The sequence below is a fragment of the Anolis sagrei genome, chromosome 5, assembly GCF_037176765.1.
Source record: "Anolis sagrei isolate rAnoSag1 chromosome 5, rAnoSag1.mat, whole genome shotgun sequence".
NCBI lineage: Eukaryota > Metazoa > Chordata > Lepidosauria > Squamata > Dactyloidae > Anolis > Anolis sagrei.
The window spans coordinates 101,318,366-101,333,391 of NC_090025.1; the positions used below are offsets into that span (position 1 = coordinate 101,318,366).

General features: G+C 42.5%; 1 protein-coding gene across 3 annotated transcripts in view; it reads left to right on the plus strand.

Annotated features, from left to right (window-relative positions):
* Positions 1 to 10,501: 10,501 nt before the first annotated feature.
* The window catches only part of PPARA (peroxisome proliferator activated receptor alpha), a 55,404-nt gene continuing 50,879 nt past the window's right edge, over positions 10,502 to 15,026 (plus strand). For all 3 annotated transcript variants that reach the window (XM_067468929.1, XM_060778124.2, XM_060778126.2), the window contains exon 1: positions 10,502 to 10,941. The gene's annotated coding sequence lies outside the window, so the exon portion shown is untranslated. The remainder of the gene's footprint in view (positions 10,942 to 15,026) is intronic.

Below are 15,026 nucleotides of genomic sequence, written 5' to 3' on the forward strand. Positions count from 1 at the left end.
GATTCTATATGGAATTCTCCAGACATAGAATTGGATTATATTTTTACACTGAATGCTTCTACTGCAGAGTGCATTCTGAAGTAATTGCTACCTGACAATCCAAACTGTTGTTGCTAGACCTGCCTTGTCCACTGCAACAGATTCTACCATAATATCACAGCTGCACAGAATGTGTTGCCAACCACAATCACAAAAATTATACTGGTACTGTAATTAAAAAATGGGGTGTGGGCCTTGTTGCTACCTGACAATCCAAACTGTTGTTGCTAAACCTGCCTTGTCCACTGCTTCTGAACAAAGATGTATTCCCTACTACATGGTTAAGAGCTATCGATAAACTCAAAGAGTATGTGTTCACAATGTGAAATGCAAATGTTATCATAATACATCTGGATATGTTTTTGAATTATGAAAGTAACACTGTTTCTTCAAAATAATACCTTCTATTTATATGCTTCTCAAATGGTTTGGGTTTTTTGCCACAAAATATACTTCATACTAAACTTATGCCTTATTAATTTTTCAATAAGTATAAAATTAGTGTTGAATACACTAACATTTCTATTAGTTCAACTTATTCCTAGCAATGTATAGAACTCTCCTAGAAGAATACAGAACAAAGAGATTGAGGTCTTATTAACAGCATCAGTATGCTCAGTTTATAGTATGATTTTCAGCTTTCAAGTTCAGAAAATGACAGCAACTATACATTAAAAATCCTACAAGAAAATCTGACAATAAAATTCGGAACCAAAGAATAACACTATAATATTAAGAAAATTTCATTTCTGTATTATCTGTCAGTAATTCCTGGCAGTAATTAAATCAGGCTGATAACCAGTCAAAGCAAGTAAAATATCCCCAAGAAGTTCTCTTTCTGTCTCTGGTTCCAGGAAGCTAAAATCCAGAAGCACTACAAAAAACTTTCCAACATAACTTTAATTCTATTCTTGAAGTATACTGTTTATACCAATGAATTCCAATTGCAGACCTGTTCCTTCTCATCCTTGATTCTATTTTCACACTTTCATGGATATGCTATAACTAAGACTGTGTTACATACAAAACTCTCATAATGAAGGAAGGCCCCATAGGCAGGCCCGTAGCCAGGATTTCGTTTCGGGGGGGGGGGGGGGGGGCTAAAAAAAATTCAGGGGGGGTTTCGGGGGGGCTGAGTCTGAGTGAAAGAGGGTTTACCCTAGCAAAACTTTTGTATCATTACCCCAATACCCCCATGCATATGGGATATATTGAGTATGGTGATCAGATCATGATATGAATAAACATAACAGTTTAAATAATGCACCAGTAAGGCCTTTTCGCGAACCACCATGAGAATTTCGGGGGGGCTGAAGCCCCTCAAGCCTCCCCCCCCCCCCCGGGCTACATGCCTGCCCATAGGGAACCACATTGGTCGACAGGGACAAACCCACTCACCTCCCTCAAATACAAGAATAAGTACGAAGTGGACACAATGATTCACTTGCCCAGTATCAGGCAATACTTTGCCAAGTAATGTTTAAAATGTGGAGATAACAAATCCTTGGCTCCAACAACATTAAGAGGGTGGAGTAGAGAACAACTCTACCTACATAGGTAGCCCAGGAAGTTTTGCCGGTCTTTTATTCGGGAAGTCAGATATAAATAATCTTTGGGTTTCAAAGAATTAAATGACTCACAACCCTCAGATAGCTTAGAAATAAACATACTCTCCAATATGTCCCAGAGGAAAACATCTGTTCATGCAACATCAGAGTATGGTTGGCTAAAAGGACTGGGCTATTAACTTCCAATTAATGTCCTATTGCAAAAAAGGGTCTCTCCTTGGCATACCAGGTGTGTGTGTATGGGTGTGAAATTGCCTCCCACTGTCTGAAGGGCTATGACAGCAGAGGGGTGGTCATATGATAAATGTGCCAATGTTGTTGTTGTTCATTTGTTCAGTTGTTTCCGACTCTTCGTGACCTCATGGACCAGCCCACGCCAGAGCTCCCTGTCGGCTGTCACCACCCCCAGCTCCTTCAAGGTCAATCCAGTCACTTCAAGGATGCCATCCATCCATCTTGCCCTTGGTTGGCCCCTCTTCCTATTTCCTTCCATTTTCCCCAGCATAATTGTCTTCTCTAAGCTTTCCTTTCTTCTCATGATGTGGCCAAAATACTTCATCTTGGCCTCTACTATCCTTCCCTCCAATGAGCAGCCGGGCTTTATTTCCTGGAGTATGGACTGGTTGGATCTTCTTGCGGTCTGAGGGACTTTCCTCCAACACCACAGTTCAAAAGCATCTATCTTCCTTTGCTCAGTCTTCCCTGCCAAATGTGCCAATATGGTCCCCTAATCTATGACAATTGTCCACTCCTGCTGTATGCAAATTATATCCATTCACAGAGGATACAAAAACGTACTTTTGATTTCTCATTTCAGTTAGGAGGAAAAGAAATTAGATTTCGCACAGAGGGTGAAAATGAAGTTCAGCAGCATCCAAAGACACGGATTTTTAATACATGTGAAATTGAGTTTTCAGCAAGCAGTGTAATGTAAGGACATTTGTTATGGTCTGGCAGATATATTCATAGGAACTCTAGAAATCTCATTAAACAACAGATAATTCTTGTATTATTATTAAAGCAAGAAGATTTGAATCTTAGTATGCATACCTTTTATACTTTCATAAATAATACTTAATTAGTGAGTGCACAGAATTTTAGTACTGATGCCCCTTGAGAAGTAGTCACATTAAATCTGAATTATTGGAAAAGCCAGGCCGGCTGGTTGGGGTTCACCTTCTTCAAAAAGAACTTGTGGTTGCTGCCATTTTCACATTATAAAATTTGAAAATAATAATTATATATTCTAGACTTGCAAATATGTAATTAAACCATGTTAAGAAACCTCATATGCACTTGCAAACTATGCAAAACTAAAAGACACTGGTTTACAAGTAAGATTGTATTTTATGGTCTTGGTACCGACTGTAAACCGCCCCAGGTTGCTTGTGAGCTGAGAGGGACAGTATATATAGTAAATAAATAAATAAGATTACCATTGAACTTCCAGTTACTGAAAACAGGAGAGTCAATAAGCAAGAACTGAAGTCTCAAAAACATACACAAATTGTGAACTCATCACCGTTTGGGCTGCATATTGGTAAATTTACTCACAGTCTAATAACAGAGCTTAGATAGATCTTTTCCATAGGGAAATGGGACTTTACTTCAGCTGATTTTGCATAGGGTTTCTGTCAAACTAACACGTTTTCCGTTATGCTGAGCATTTTTTTCTTGTTGAGTGGATGTGAGTGTTAGTGTGTAGACATGATACTGATGAGTTCTTGTACTACCAAGTTTAACAGTGGGCAACAACCCAAATGGGGAGCATAGGCTACAGAAGACTTGTTTAAAATCACACACCACTGTAGATTAAAGCTGTAAGAGCTTGCAACTCTGGGCAAAATCTCAGGGACTGGGAATTTCTCTGGATCTCCAAGAAAGGAGACAAATTGTGCATTAATAATTGCTAGGGGAGGCGAAAGTTTGATTTTTGTGAGTTGACTTTGGGCCCTTATGTCTTCCTATTTTCAGCTGGTGTCAGATCTTTTAAGCTCATCACAGAGATGTTGCAGGTGTGCTGCACCCAAACAGTGTGAATGCACCAAAAATGCAAGGAGTGGGAGGAGAAATGATAGGAGTGTCAATTTAATAGCTCCTCAGCCTTCTCATAAAAGCCCTAGTAGGAGCAACAGTGATAGGAAAAGCAAACTCCTAAAGGGCTTTTGCAAGCTGCATTAGGAGCAAGTGTGTGTTTATATGCCAACCTATGGCATAGGGTCTTCTTAGGCAAGGAATGCTCTGATGTCATTTGCCAGTTTCTTCCTCTGATATATAACCTACAACATCTGGCATTCAGGTACTAACCAGGGCTGACCCTGCTTGACATCTATTCCAGTACTATACTCAAATGCCGGTCCCATCTTATTTCAATTTGTATCGGTCTTGACCCAGCCTTTTTAATTGTCCTGACCCATTCCTTTTCCATGCCCTAACAAATAGACATGAAGAGCAGGCAGGATTTTTTCTTTTAATATTTATGTGTTGTTGAGTAATTCCATTCTTATGTTGCTGTTACTGTTATTTTTTGTTCATGCTGTGACTCTGTATGTTTTGATGTTGTTGCTTGGAAACCGCCCTAAGTCCCGTCCCCGTCCCGTCCCCCCCCCCCCCGGAGATAGAGCGGTATATAAATACAGTTATTATTATTATTATTATTATTATTATTATTATTATTATTGGCAGTATGTGGTGTCTTTTAGGCTCTGGAATAAACGCCCCATATAGCAATGCATGCTATAAGTCTTGTGTGATGAAGCTCAGGAACATGCTAAATTGAGGGGCAAAACATTAGATGTGTAATCGCCCTTTGGTGATGTCATGGATCACCAGAACCTGCCTCATGACATCACCAAAATATTGTGTATACAATCATCTTCAAGCTATCTGTGTAAGGCATATATGAAACATAAATTAATTTCATGTTTAGACTTGGGACCCATCTCTAGGATATCTCATGTATATGCAAGTATCCAAAGCCCAAGAAAATCTGAAATACGGAACATTTCTAATCCCAAACATTTCAGACAAGGGACACCCAGCCTGTATTACCATATGTGTTTTAGTTACTGGTTGCAATTTTTTGCTTCCTTGCTCCTGAAACTTCTTTTCACTCTGTGTGGTCTTGGAAGAGATGTGTTATGGCAGTGGTTCTCAACCTGTGGCTCTCCAGATGTTTTGGCCTTCAACTCCAGAAATCCTAACAGCTGGTAACCTGGCTGGGATTTCTGGGCGTTGTAAGCCAAAACACCTGGGGACCCACAGGTTGAGAAACACTGTGTTATGGCATCCAGAACTCAAGACGTAATGTGTTACAAAGAGTGGCTTACTTTGTAGGATAATGCAGAGTCAACAGTTATTTTTAATATAGCAACTTGTCATGTTATTAGTTTTTCATAATGGCTTGTAAATTTTGTGGAGAGGATCATTTTGGGGCATTTTGACCATGTTTATATGCTCTAAAAGAACACATTGTCATTAATACAATAATTTCAAAATAATTGCTAATACTGATTAAAAACATTTAAGGATTACATTTTTCTTTTTGTAAAAAAAAAGTTCCAGATTCTCATGGTATGCATCTGTCTACCCCAGTTTTTTCTACCATGACATTGCAACCATTTCCAAAGAGAAGGCTCCCCCACTAAACAAAATAAGGCACTATGCAACTATTTTTGTGTGTTCTATCTTTCTAGAGTAAGAGAAAGAGAAAAAAGTTATGAAAAAGCATAGGAGGGTTGCATCACAAATTTTAGAGGATTAGGAAGGATGATGGCATAGTAAAAGACTCATCTGGAACTGCTCCACACTTATTGCAGTCAATGCTCTCTGAGCTGTAGTCACAGCTACTGTGACCTAATGAGAACTGGAAGGAGACATTGCAGGGATTATATTAATCTAGTTAATAATAAAAGATGCAACAGCCCAAAAAAATTTTATGAATTTATTTTTAATTTAAGCCTCCTTCAAAATTGTTCTGGACTGAAAGGCAAAGTAGAAATTAAATAAGGAAGCCTGCACGCTCCAGAGTTCTTCCACAGGTTAGCTGCAATGCTGGGCTGATTAACACATGTGGTGAAATAAACAGTGTCTGTGTCTTTCCAAGACACAGACAGTAAGAAATTTAATTTCTGTTTTTACTGTTTAAATTTTATGGTTATTGTCTTTGATACTGACATTGAATGTTTGCCTTGTTTGTTGGAAACTGCCCTAAGTATTATTATTATTATTATTATTATTATTATTATTATTGACTCATTCATTGTAATAAGTCGACAGGCAATTTGTTGGCTCAGGTGTGCACACACACACACGCACACACTGATGAAAAAAATACTGAATTAAATCAGATCAAATTCTGTTTTGGTTAGACCAAGAATTTTCACTAATTGATTGCACTATGTTACAAAACTTGAAAAAAAATCTGCTTGAATGTGTTATTTTCTGTTAATTGTGTGGAATTTACTTTGAAAGTAGTTGTTATACTCCAGAAACTCCATTTTTGTAGCTGCCACAAACTATGGGGAATTGGTTGAGATTTGAATGAGATATTCATTGAAAAACTATAGCAAAATTTTTTGGAGGATGTCCCACAAAGACAGTTTAATAACCTTTTCCCATGTTTTGATGATAGAACCAATTAGGAAATGACACTTACAAGGATAACCCAGGAACAAAAATGGTGTTACATAAAAGAGATAAAGCAGGCTGCAGTTCAAACAAGCTTCTACCAAATAAAAGTCTTTGGGGTGCCATAATACTTTTGTTAAAATAATACTGCTACTTTTGAAGTTCTCTGTTCCATCAAAACTTCTCTTCAAAGACCAAAAACACAAGTGAAGGGAGGTTTTAGGAACAAAGAACTGCTCCATTACCGGGGGGACTCCAAAAGGAGAGAGAAGATTACTTCATTTGGGATTGCGGGGGGAGTTGAAGGAGGAAAACAATTTCCCCAGTGTATTGTCGAAGGCTTTCATGGCCGGAATCACTCAGTTCTTGTGGGTTTTTTCGGGCTATATGGCCATGTTCTAGAGGCATTTTTTCGGGCTATATGGCCATGCCTCTAGAACAGTGGTTCTCAACCTGGGGTCCCCAGATGTTTTTGGCCTACAACTCCCAGAAAGCCCAGCCAGTTTACCAGCTATTAGGATTTCTGGGAGTTGAAGGCCAAAAACATCTGGGGACCCCAGGTTGAGAACTACTGCTCTAGAACATGGCCATATAGCCCGAAAAAACCCACAAGAACTGAATTTCCCCAGTTTTTCTTGGTTATTTCTCCTCCCCACTTCCCATGACAGCAACATGGGTGTGTGTGTGTGTGTGTGTGTGTGAATAACAGGAAAGCAGGGAGAAATTGTCTTCTCCTTCAACTCCCTCCCCCCCAAATGCACTATTATTCTGTCTAGCACCCCCTTGTGGCATATGTCCTGAAATGGAACAGTAACATGTTCCAGATATACCTTACTGATAGCATGAAAGGAATTATATACACAACATGTTAAAAATAATGTTGTGTACGATAGGTTCGTGTACATTAATGCAAGGGTATCTCTCTCCGGCTGATTTGGGAGGATTTCAAAAGGCAAGGTAAGGGCTGCTCGACTCTTCCTCCTGCCCTTTTTCCTGGTGTTGCCTTCTGCAGAGAAGGGAGGCACTAGGACAAAGTTGGCCACGCCGCCTTCGGGTTCCATATTAGACTAAATAATTTGGAAAAAAAATCTGCTCCAGTTTTGAAAGTGTATTTCCTGTTCAAGTGTGCGGTACTTACTTTTAAAGTAGTTATTCTACTCCAGAAACTTTGTTTTCATGGCTGCTACAAACTATGTGGAGTTGGTTGAGACTGGCATGAGATATTCATTGAAAAACTATAGCAAAACATGCTTCAGGATGTCCCGCCGAAACAAAGTTTTGGCAGTTTGACAAACTTTTTACATGTTTTTATGACAGAACCATGTTTTATGACAGAAATGACTTTAATAACCCAGGAACAAAAATTGTGTTACATAGTGTTATCAGTGGTGTTCTATACAATGGATAGAGCAGGTGCGGTTCAAAAAAGCTCCCACCAAATAAAAATCTAGTCTTTAGGGTGCCATAATATTTTTGTTAAAATAATACCGCAACTTTGGAGTTTTGTGTGCCATAACACCTCTCTTCCAAGATCAAAAACATGCAGAGTAAAGGGAAGTTTCAGGAGCAAGGAAGGAAGAATTGCAGCCTGTCCCTAGAATACATCTGGTAATACAGGCAGTGTCCCTTGTTGGAAATGCTTGGGACTTTTCTGCACTTCAAGTTTTCTTGGACTTTGGAATACTTGCATATACCTAATGAGATCTTCTGAAGATTAGCCCAGAGTCTAAACATGAAATGAATTTATGTTCCATATAAACCTTATACAGATAGCCTGAAGGGATTTTTATACACAAAATTTAATCAATAATATTGTCCATGTCAGATTTGTGCATAATGAATTCTATACACAATTCTTTTTTTAAAAAATAATGTGCATGTCAGAGTTTTGCATAATGAAAGTAAAGGTGTCACTCTCTCAGCCACCCACTTGGCCGATTTGGGAATATTTTAAAATGCCAGGTATGAGCTGCTCCATCCTTGCTCGTGCCCTTTTCCCTGGTGCTGCCTTCTGCAGAGAAGGAAGGCACAATTTGGGACCTCATCATACTGGAGCATTTTTCCACTTCAATCCACTTTAAATGTTTACTGACTTCTGCAGAATTCTGGGACTTGTAGTTTAGAGAGGCCCAGGGCTTGTCTGAATGAGCAGTTCAAAGACCTATATGTTGTCAAAAGGCTTTCATGGCTGGAATCATTTGGTTGCTGTGAGTTTTCCGGGCTGTATGGTCATGTCCAGGAGAGAATGCTTCTGGAACATGGCCATACAGCCCAGAAAACTCACAGAAACCCAGTTCAAAAGCCCCTCCCTAAACTACAAACTCCAGAATTCTGCAGGAGGCAGTCACAGCATTTAAAGTGGATTGAAATGGATAAATGCTCCAGTGTGATGAGGCAGGACAAAGTTGGCCACTCCACCTTCGGGTTCCATATTACACTATATAATTTGGGGGAAAATCTGTTCCTGGTTTGTGTGTGTTATCTCCTGTTTCATTGTGCGGGACTTACTTTGAAAGTTGTCGTGTTGCAAGTTGCTTCTGGTGTGAATCAGCCGCTTACAAAGACATTGCCCAGGGGATACCCGGATGTGTTGCAATCCTGTGGGATACTCGCATGAACATATCAGCAAGCAAGAGTCCAAAAGTGGCAGGCTCCTCAAGCCATGGCTGATACTGAATGAGAGACTCCCTCCTGGGCACACAGAAGACTGGGCAACTTGGAAAGCGCTTTGGTACCACGAGATGCAAATACAATCTTAAGAAATGGGGCCACAAAGCGGAGTCCACAACATGCAAGTGTGGAAAAGAGCAAACTGCTGCAATACAACCTGAGCCCTGCCACATGCACAATGGAGGACCTTCTTATAGCAACACCAGAGGCACTTCAGATGGCCAGCTACTGGTCAAAGAACATTTAGTATAATGCCAAGTTGTTTAGACTTTCTGTTTTTAAATGCATTAAAACTGTACCCTCACTTCATTTCCAATAGAATAAATACTTTGAAAGTAGCTGTTCAACTCCAGAAACCTTTTGTTTTTGTGGCTGCTACAATGTTGAAATTGTTGAGGCCCTTTGAGACAAGTCATTGAAAACTATATGGAGCCCCCGGTGGCGCAGTGGGTTTACCATCCTTGTGGGAGGCTTCTCTCATGTCCCCGCATGAGGAGCTGGAGCTGACAGAGGGAGCTCATCCGCGCTCTCCCCGGATTCGAACCTGTGACCTGTCGGTCTTCAGTCCTGTCGGCACAGGGGTTTGACCCACTGCGCCACTGGGGCCTCCTGTTTTCCTTGTATAGGCAGTAAGAGCACCTAAAGCTTTGGAGAGCTTCTGTTCAACCATCTCAAAGCTCCCTGCTTGAGCGGTGATAGCACAATCATCAGCATAGATGAAACTCTCTGTCCCTTCTGGCAGCGGCTGGTCATTTGTGTAGATGTTGAACATGGATGGAGCAAGCACGCTCCCCTGAGGCAGGCCTGAGGGGATGAGCCTAGTTTAGGTCCCGCTCTTCCTCCTGAGGTTGCCATACGGAGCCTGCAGGCCTCGCTGAGGGGGCCAATTCCTAGCCCACTGGAAGCACAGTGTTCCTTCAGTCGCCAAGTCCTGAGGCTTGAAAGCCAGTTCAAGGCCGAGCGGGCCAGGCCCAGTTTCGGGGAGCGTCCGTCGGGCGGCGGTGAGCCCGTTGTGGCCTGCGTGTGCATGGCGGCCGCCCTCCCCGCGTGGGCGCTGCGTGGTGTGCCAACGATGCCGACCAGCTGGCTGGCTGGCTGGCAGGAGGCTGCTCTGAGGAGAAGGAGCGGGCCCCGCTTCTACGCTACTCTACGCTACGCTCACGCGCAGCTGAGGGGTGGGCGCGCGCCTCTCTCTCGCTATTGGCACACTCAGACACATACATCTCGCGCCCTGCTTCTACGCTACGCTCACGCGCCGCTGAGGGGTGGGCGCGCGCCTCCCTCTCTCTCTCCCTCTTGGCACACTCGAACACATACACCTCGCGCCCTGCTTCTATGTACTCTACGCTCACGCGCCGCTGAAGGGTGGGCGCGCGCCCCTCTCTCTCTCTCTCTCGGCACACTCAAACACATACACCTCGCGCCCCGCTTCTATGTACGCTACGCTCACTCTCCGCTGAGGGGTGAGCGCGCGCGCCTCCCCCCCTCTCTCTTGGCACCGCGCGCGCGCGCACACACACACACCTCGCGCCCGCCCTTTCTCCGGCTTCCTGTGCCGCCTTCCCTCAACCAATAGCAACCCGCCTTGAGAGGAGGTGTGTGCGCGCGGGCGTGTTTGTGTGTGTGTGTCTCTCTCTCCCTCACTCTAGAGCTCATTTCCGGGACCTGTCACCTTGCCGCTGCCAGCCCTTTGCCCTCTTCCCTTACTTCCTGCCCTCAAACTCCAGGGACTTTTGCCCTGTCGCCGGTTAAAGGAGGAGCCAATCTTCCTCCTCCTCCTCGAGGGCAGTGCGCGCGACCCCCTCCTTCCTTCCTTCCCTCCTTCGCCAGTCAGGGCCGAACTCCAGCCCCTCAGGTCTGCTTCACCTTCGCTTGCTCTTGGACCCTCTCAAGAAGTTGAAACCTCTTGTGTCAAAGGAAGGGATGACCTCTCCGCCTCCCCTCGGTTCCTATAAAAGGGGCACTAAGGATATGCCACAGTTGCCAAGCCTGGGCGTGTGGGGGATCTGACAGCTTTCGTTAAGAAAGGATTCAGGTAAGTGACGTTTCTCACCTGTGCTTCATGTAGGCGCAAACTTGGGCCCTTCAGGTGTTTTGGACTTCAACTCCCACCATTCCTCACAGCCTCAGGCCCCTTCCTTTCCCCCCTCAGCCGCTTAAGCCGCTTAAGCGGCTGAGGGGGAAAAGGAAGGGGCCTGAGGCTGTGAGGAATGGTGGGAGTTGAAGTCCAAAACACCTGGAGGGCCCAAGTTTGCCAGTAGCTAACTTCCCAAAAAGCAGGTGTATTGTTTGCTTTCTTGTGTCACCTCACATGGTGAGACATTATCAAATACGACTCAGGGTGGGCATTTGTAACCCTCAAGATATTTTTGGCTAGCCAACATAACCAATCATTAGAGATTGTGAGATTTGCAGTTTTCAAAAAGTTTGAGAGTTACAACTATGTCCAATGACACTATTTAAATAATTATCACAATACAGGTTTTTATTTTGGAGGGAAGAGGATATACCTTCAATACTTTAAAGATTTTAGTATTTACATTGGATTTTTTTTAATGCAGAAAGTGTATATTTATTGGGTTGTTGTAGGTTTTTCTGGGCTATATGGCCATGTTCTAGAGGCATTTTTCTCCTGATGTTTCGCCTGCATCTATGGCAAGCATCCTCAGAGGTAGCGAGGTCTGTTGGAAGTAGGAAAATGGGTTTATATATCTGTGGAATGACCAGGGTGGGACAAAGGACTTTTGTCTGCTGCAGCTAGGTGTGAATGTTTCAACTGACCACCTTGATTAGCATTTAATGGCTTGGAAGTGCCTGGGGAGCTGGAGCTGATAGAGGGAGCTCATTCGCGCTCTCCCCAGATTCGAACCTGCAACCTGTCGATCTTCAGTCCTGCTGGCACAGGGGTTTAACCTACTGTGCTACTGGGGGCTCCATTGAGAAACGCTACTCTAGATTAGTTGACATCTAATTCATTCACCTATGCAACCAGAGCCCTCCTGGCTCAATGGGTTAAACCTTTGCTGACCAAAAGGTCGGCAATGTGAATCCGTGAGATTGGGTGAGCTCCGATCTATCAACTCCAGCTTCTCATGTGGGGACATACGAGAAGCCTCCCACAGGATGGTAAAACATCTGGCTGTACCCTGGGCAACGTTCTTGCAGGTGGTCAGTTCTCTCACCCCAGAAGCTCCTGACACACACTCAGCCAAGTTGAGAGCATATGGATAAGAATTAAAGGAACAAGGGCTGAAGAAGATGTAGCCATGGGGCTCTACTACAGACTTCCAAGCCAGAATGAAGACCTAGGTGAAGCATTCCTTGAACAGGTGACCAAGCATGCAGAAAGAAAAGATATAGGAGTAATGAGAGATTTCAACTATTCTGCTATTTTTTGGAAAACAAACTCTGCTAAGAGTGCAAAGTTCAACAAATTCCTCACTTGCTTTGCCGGGAATTGGCCAGAAGGTGGGACAACATTAATGGAGTGGAAGTGGTGGGATCCTTAGGTGGGAGGGACCATGTGCTCCTGGAGTTTGTGATACAGAGGAAAAGAGAAACTAAGGCCCCTTCTGCAGTGCCATATAACATCCAGATTATCTGCTTTGAACTAGATTATATGGCAATGTAGACTCATATAATCCAGTTACTCTGGATTATATGGCAGTGTTCTTCTACACTGCCTCTTTATTCCAGGATCTGATCCCAGATTATCTGTTTATCCCAGGTTATCTGACAGTTGGGACTCAAGTATTCCAGTTTAAAGCAGATAATCTGGGATCAGATCCGGAGATAAAAGGCAATGTGGAAGGGCCTTAAATGAAGTCAGACATGCATTTTAGCCAACTTCAGGAAATTTCGGGAAATACTGAATATGATCCTATGGGTAGGAATACTAAAAGTGAAGAAAGTTACTGATGGATGGGTATTTCTTGAAAGTGAGATACTGAAAGCACAAGTGCAACAGTGCTAACAAGGAGAAAAATATGTCCTAAGAACTTTCAACTGAGCAAAGATTTAAAAGGGATGAATTTCTCTTTTGTGATTTTCCCCCTTTTCAAACAAATTAGCAATATATGTAAGGAAAAGGTCTGAATGGCTAAAGTGCAAGATGAATTGAGGCTTGCCAGAGAGATTAAAAACAATAAAAAGAGATTATTTGGTTATGTCAGTAGAAAAAGGAAGAAAAAGGAAGAAAAAGGAAGAAAAAGGAAACTGTAGGGCCTCTGCATAGAGAAGGTGGTGAAATGCTAGCAGGGGATAGGAAAAAGGCAGAGCTGCTCAACACCTTCTTTGCCTCAGTATTCTCCCAAAAGAAAATCAGCGTTCGACCTGAGCAATATGGTGCCGACAACGCAACAGAGGACATTCAACCCAAAATAAGTAAAGAAGTAGTCTAGGAATATCTGGCTGCTCTAAATGGATTCAAATCTTCAGGACTAGATAAACTACATCAAAGACTATTGAAGGAACTAGCAGAAGTCATTTCAGAATCGGCAATAATCTTTGAGAATTCTTGTAGAACAAAAGAAGTCCCAACAAATGAGAGAATGGCAAATGTTGTCTCTATCTTCAAGAAGGAAAAAAAAAAGGACCCAAACAATTGTCCAGTCAGTCTTGCATCAATACCAAGAAAGATTCTGGAGCAGATAATTAGGGAGGCAGTCTTTAATCACTTAGAAAAGAATGTAGTGGTTACTAAAAGTCAACATAGATTTCTCAAAAACAAGTTGTGACAGACTACTCTTATCTCCTTTTTTAAATAGAGTTACAAGCTTGGTAGATGCAGGGGATGCTGTGGATGTAGCATATCTTGAATTCAGTAAGACCTTGAACAAAATCCCCCATGATTTTCATGCAAACAAACTAGGCAAATATGGGCTAAACAAGATTACTACTAGGTGGATCTGTAATTGGTTAAGCAACCGAACCCAAAAAGTGTTCACCAATAGTTCCACTTCATCCTGGGAAAAAGTGACTAGTGGAGTGCCGCAGGGTTCAGTCCTGGGCCCAGTACTGTTCAACATCTTTATTAATTACTTGGATGAAGGTTTGGAGGGCATGCTTATCAAGTTTGCAGATGACACCAAATTAGGAGAATTAGTTAATACTCAGAGGGCAGGATCAGAATTCAAAACGACCTTAATAGATTAGAGAACTGGGCCGAAACTAACAAAATGTCAACAAGGAGAAACGTAATATACTACACTTAGGCAGAAAAAAAATGAAATGCAGTTATAGGATGGATGATGCCTGGCTTGACAATAGTACATGCAAAAAAGATCTTGGAGTCTTAGTAAACAACAAATTGAACATGAGCCAACAATATGGTACAGCAGCTAAAAAAGTGAATGAGATTTTGGGCTGCATCAAAAGAAATACAGTGTTTAGATCAAGGGAAGTCATGGTGCCTCTCTATTCTGCTTTCTGCAGACCACACCTGGAATAACATTGTATCTGGGCACCAAAATTCAAGAAGAATATTGAAAAGGTGGAATGTATCCAAAGAAGGACAACTAAAATGATCAACGATCTGAAAAGCATGTGCTATGAGGAGCTGGGTATGTTTAGCTTGCAGAAGAGAAGGTATAAATATTTCAAAGGTTGCCATAAGAAAGAGAGAGCAGACTTGTTTTCTGCTGCCCTAGAGACTAGAGGTCCTTCCACACAGCACTATATCCCAGAATATCACATTATCTGAGTGTGGACTCAACCCATTTCAAAGCATATATTGAGGGATTTTCTGCCTTGATATTCTGTGATATTAGGACTGTGTGGAAGGGCCCTAGGACTGGGAGGAATGAGTTCAACTTACAGGAAAGGAGATTTCATGAACATTAGGAATGTACCGTGCTCCCTGATTGTAAGACCTGTTCAACAGTGGGACTCTCTGCTTCAGAGTGTGGTGGAAGCTACTTCCTTGGAGGCTTTTAAGTGGAGGCTGGGTGGCCAACTGTTTTGATGGTGCTTTTTCCTGCATGGCAGGGGGTTAGACTGGATGGCCCATGTGGTCTCTTACAACTCTATGATTCTACTCATTTTAGAGTACAGTATTTCATCATCAATTACCAGGGTGGATTCTCTCTGCTTTTGGTCTTTCAACTATGCTTCTAGATTGAG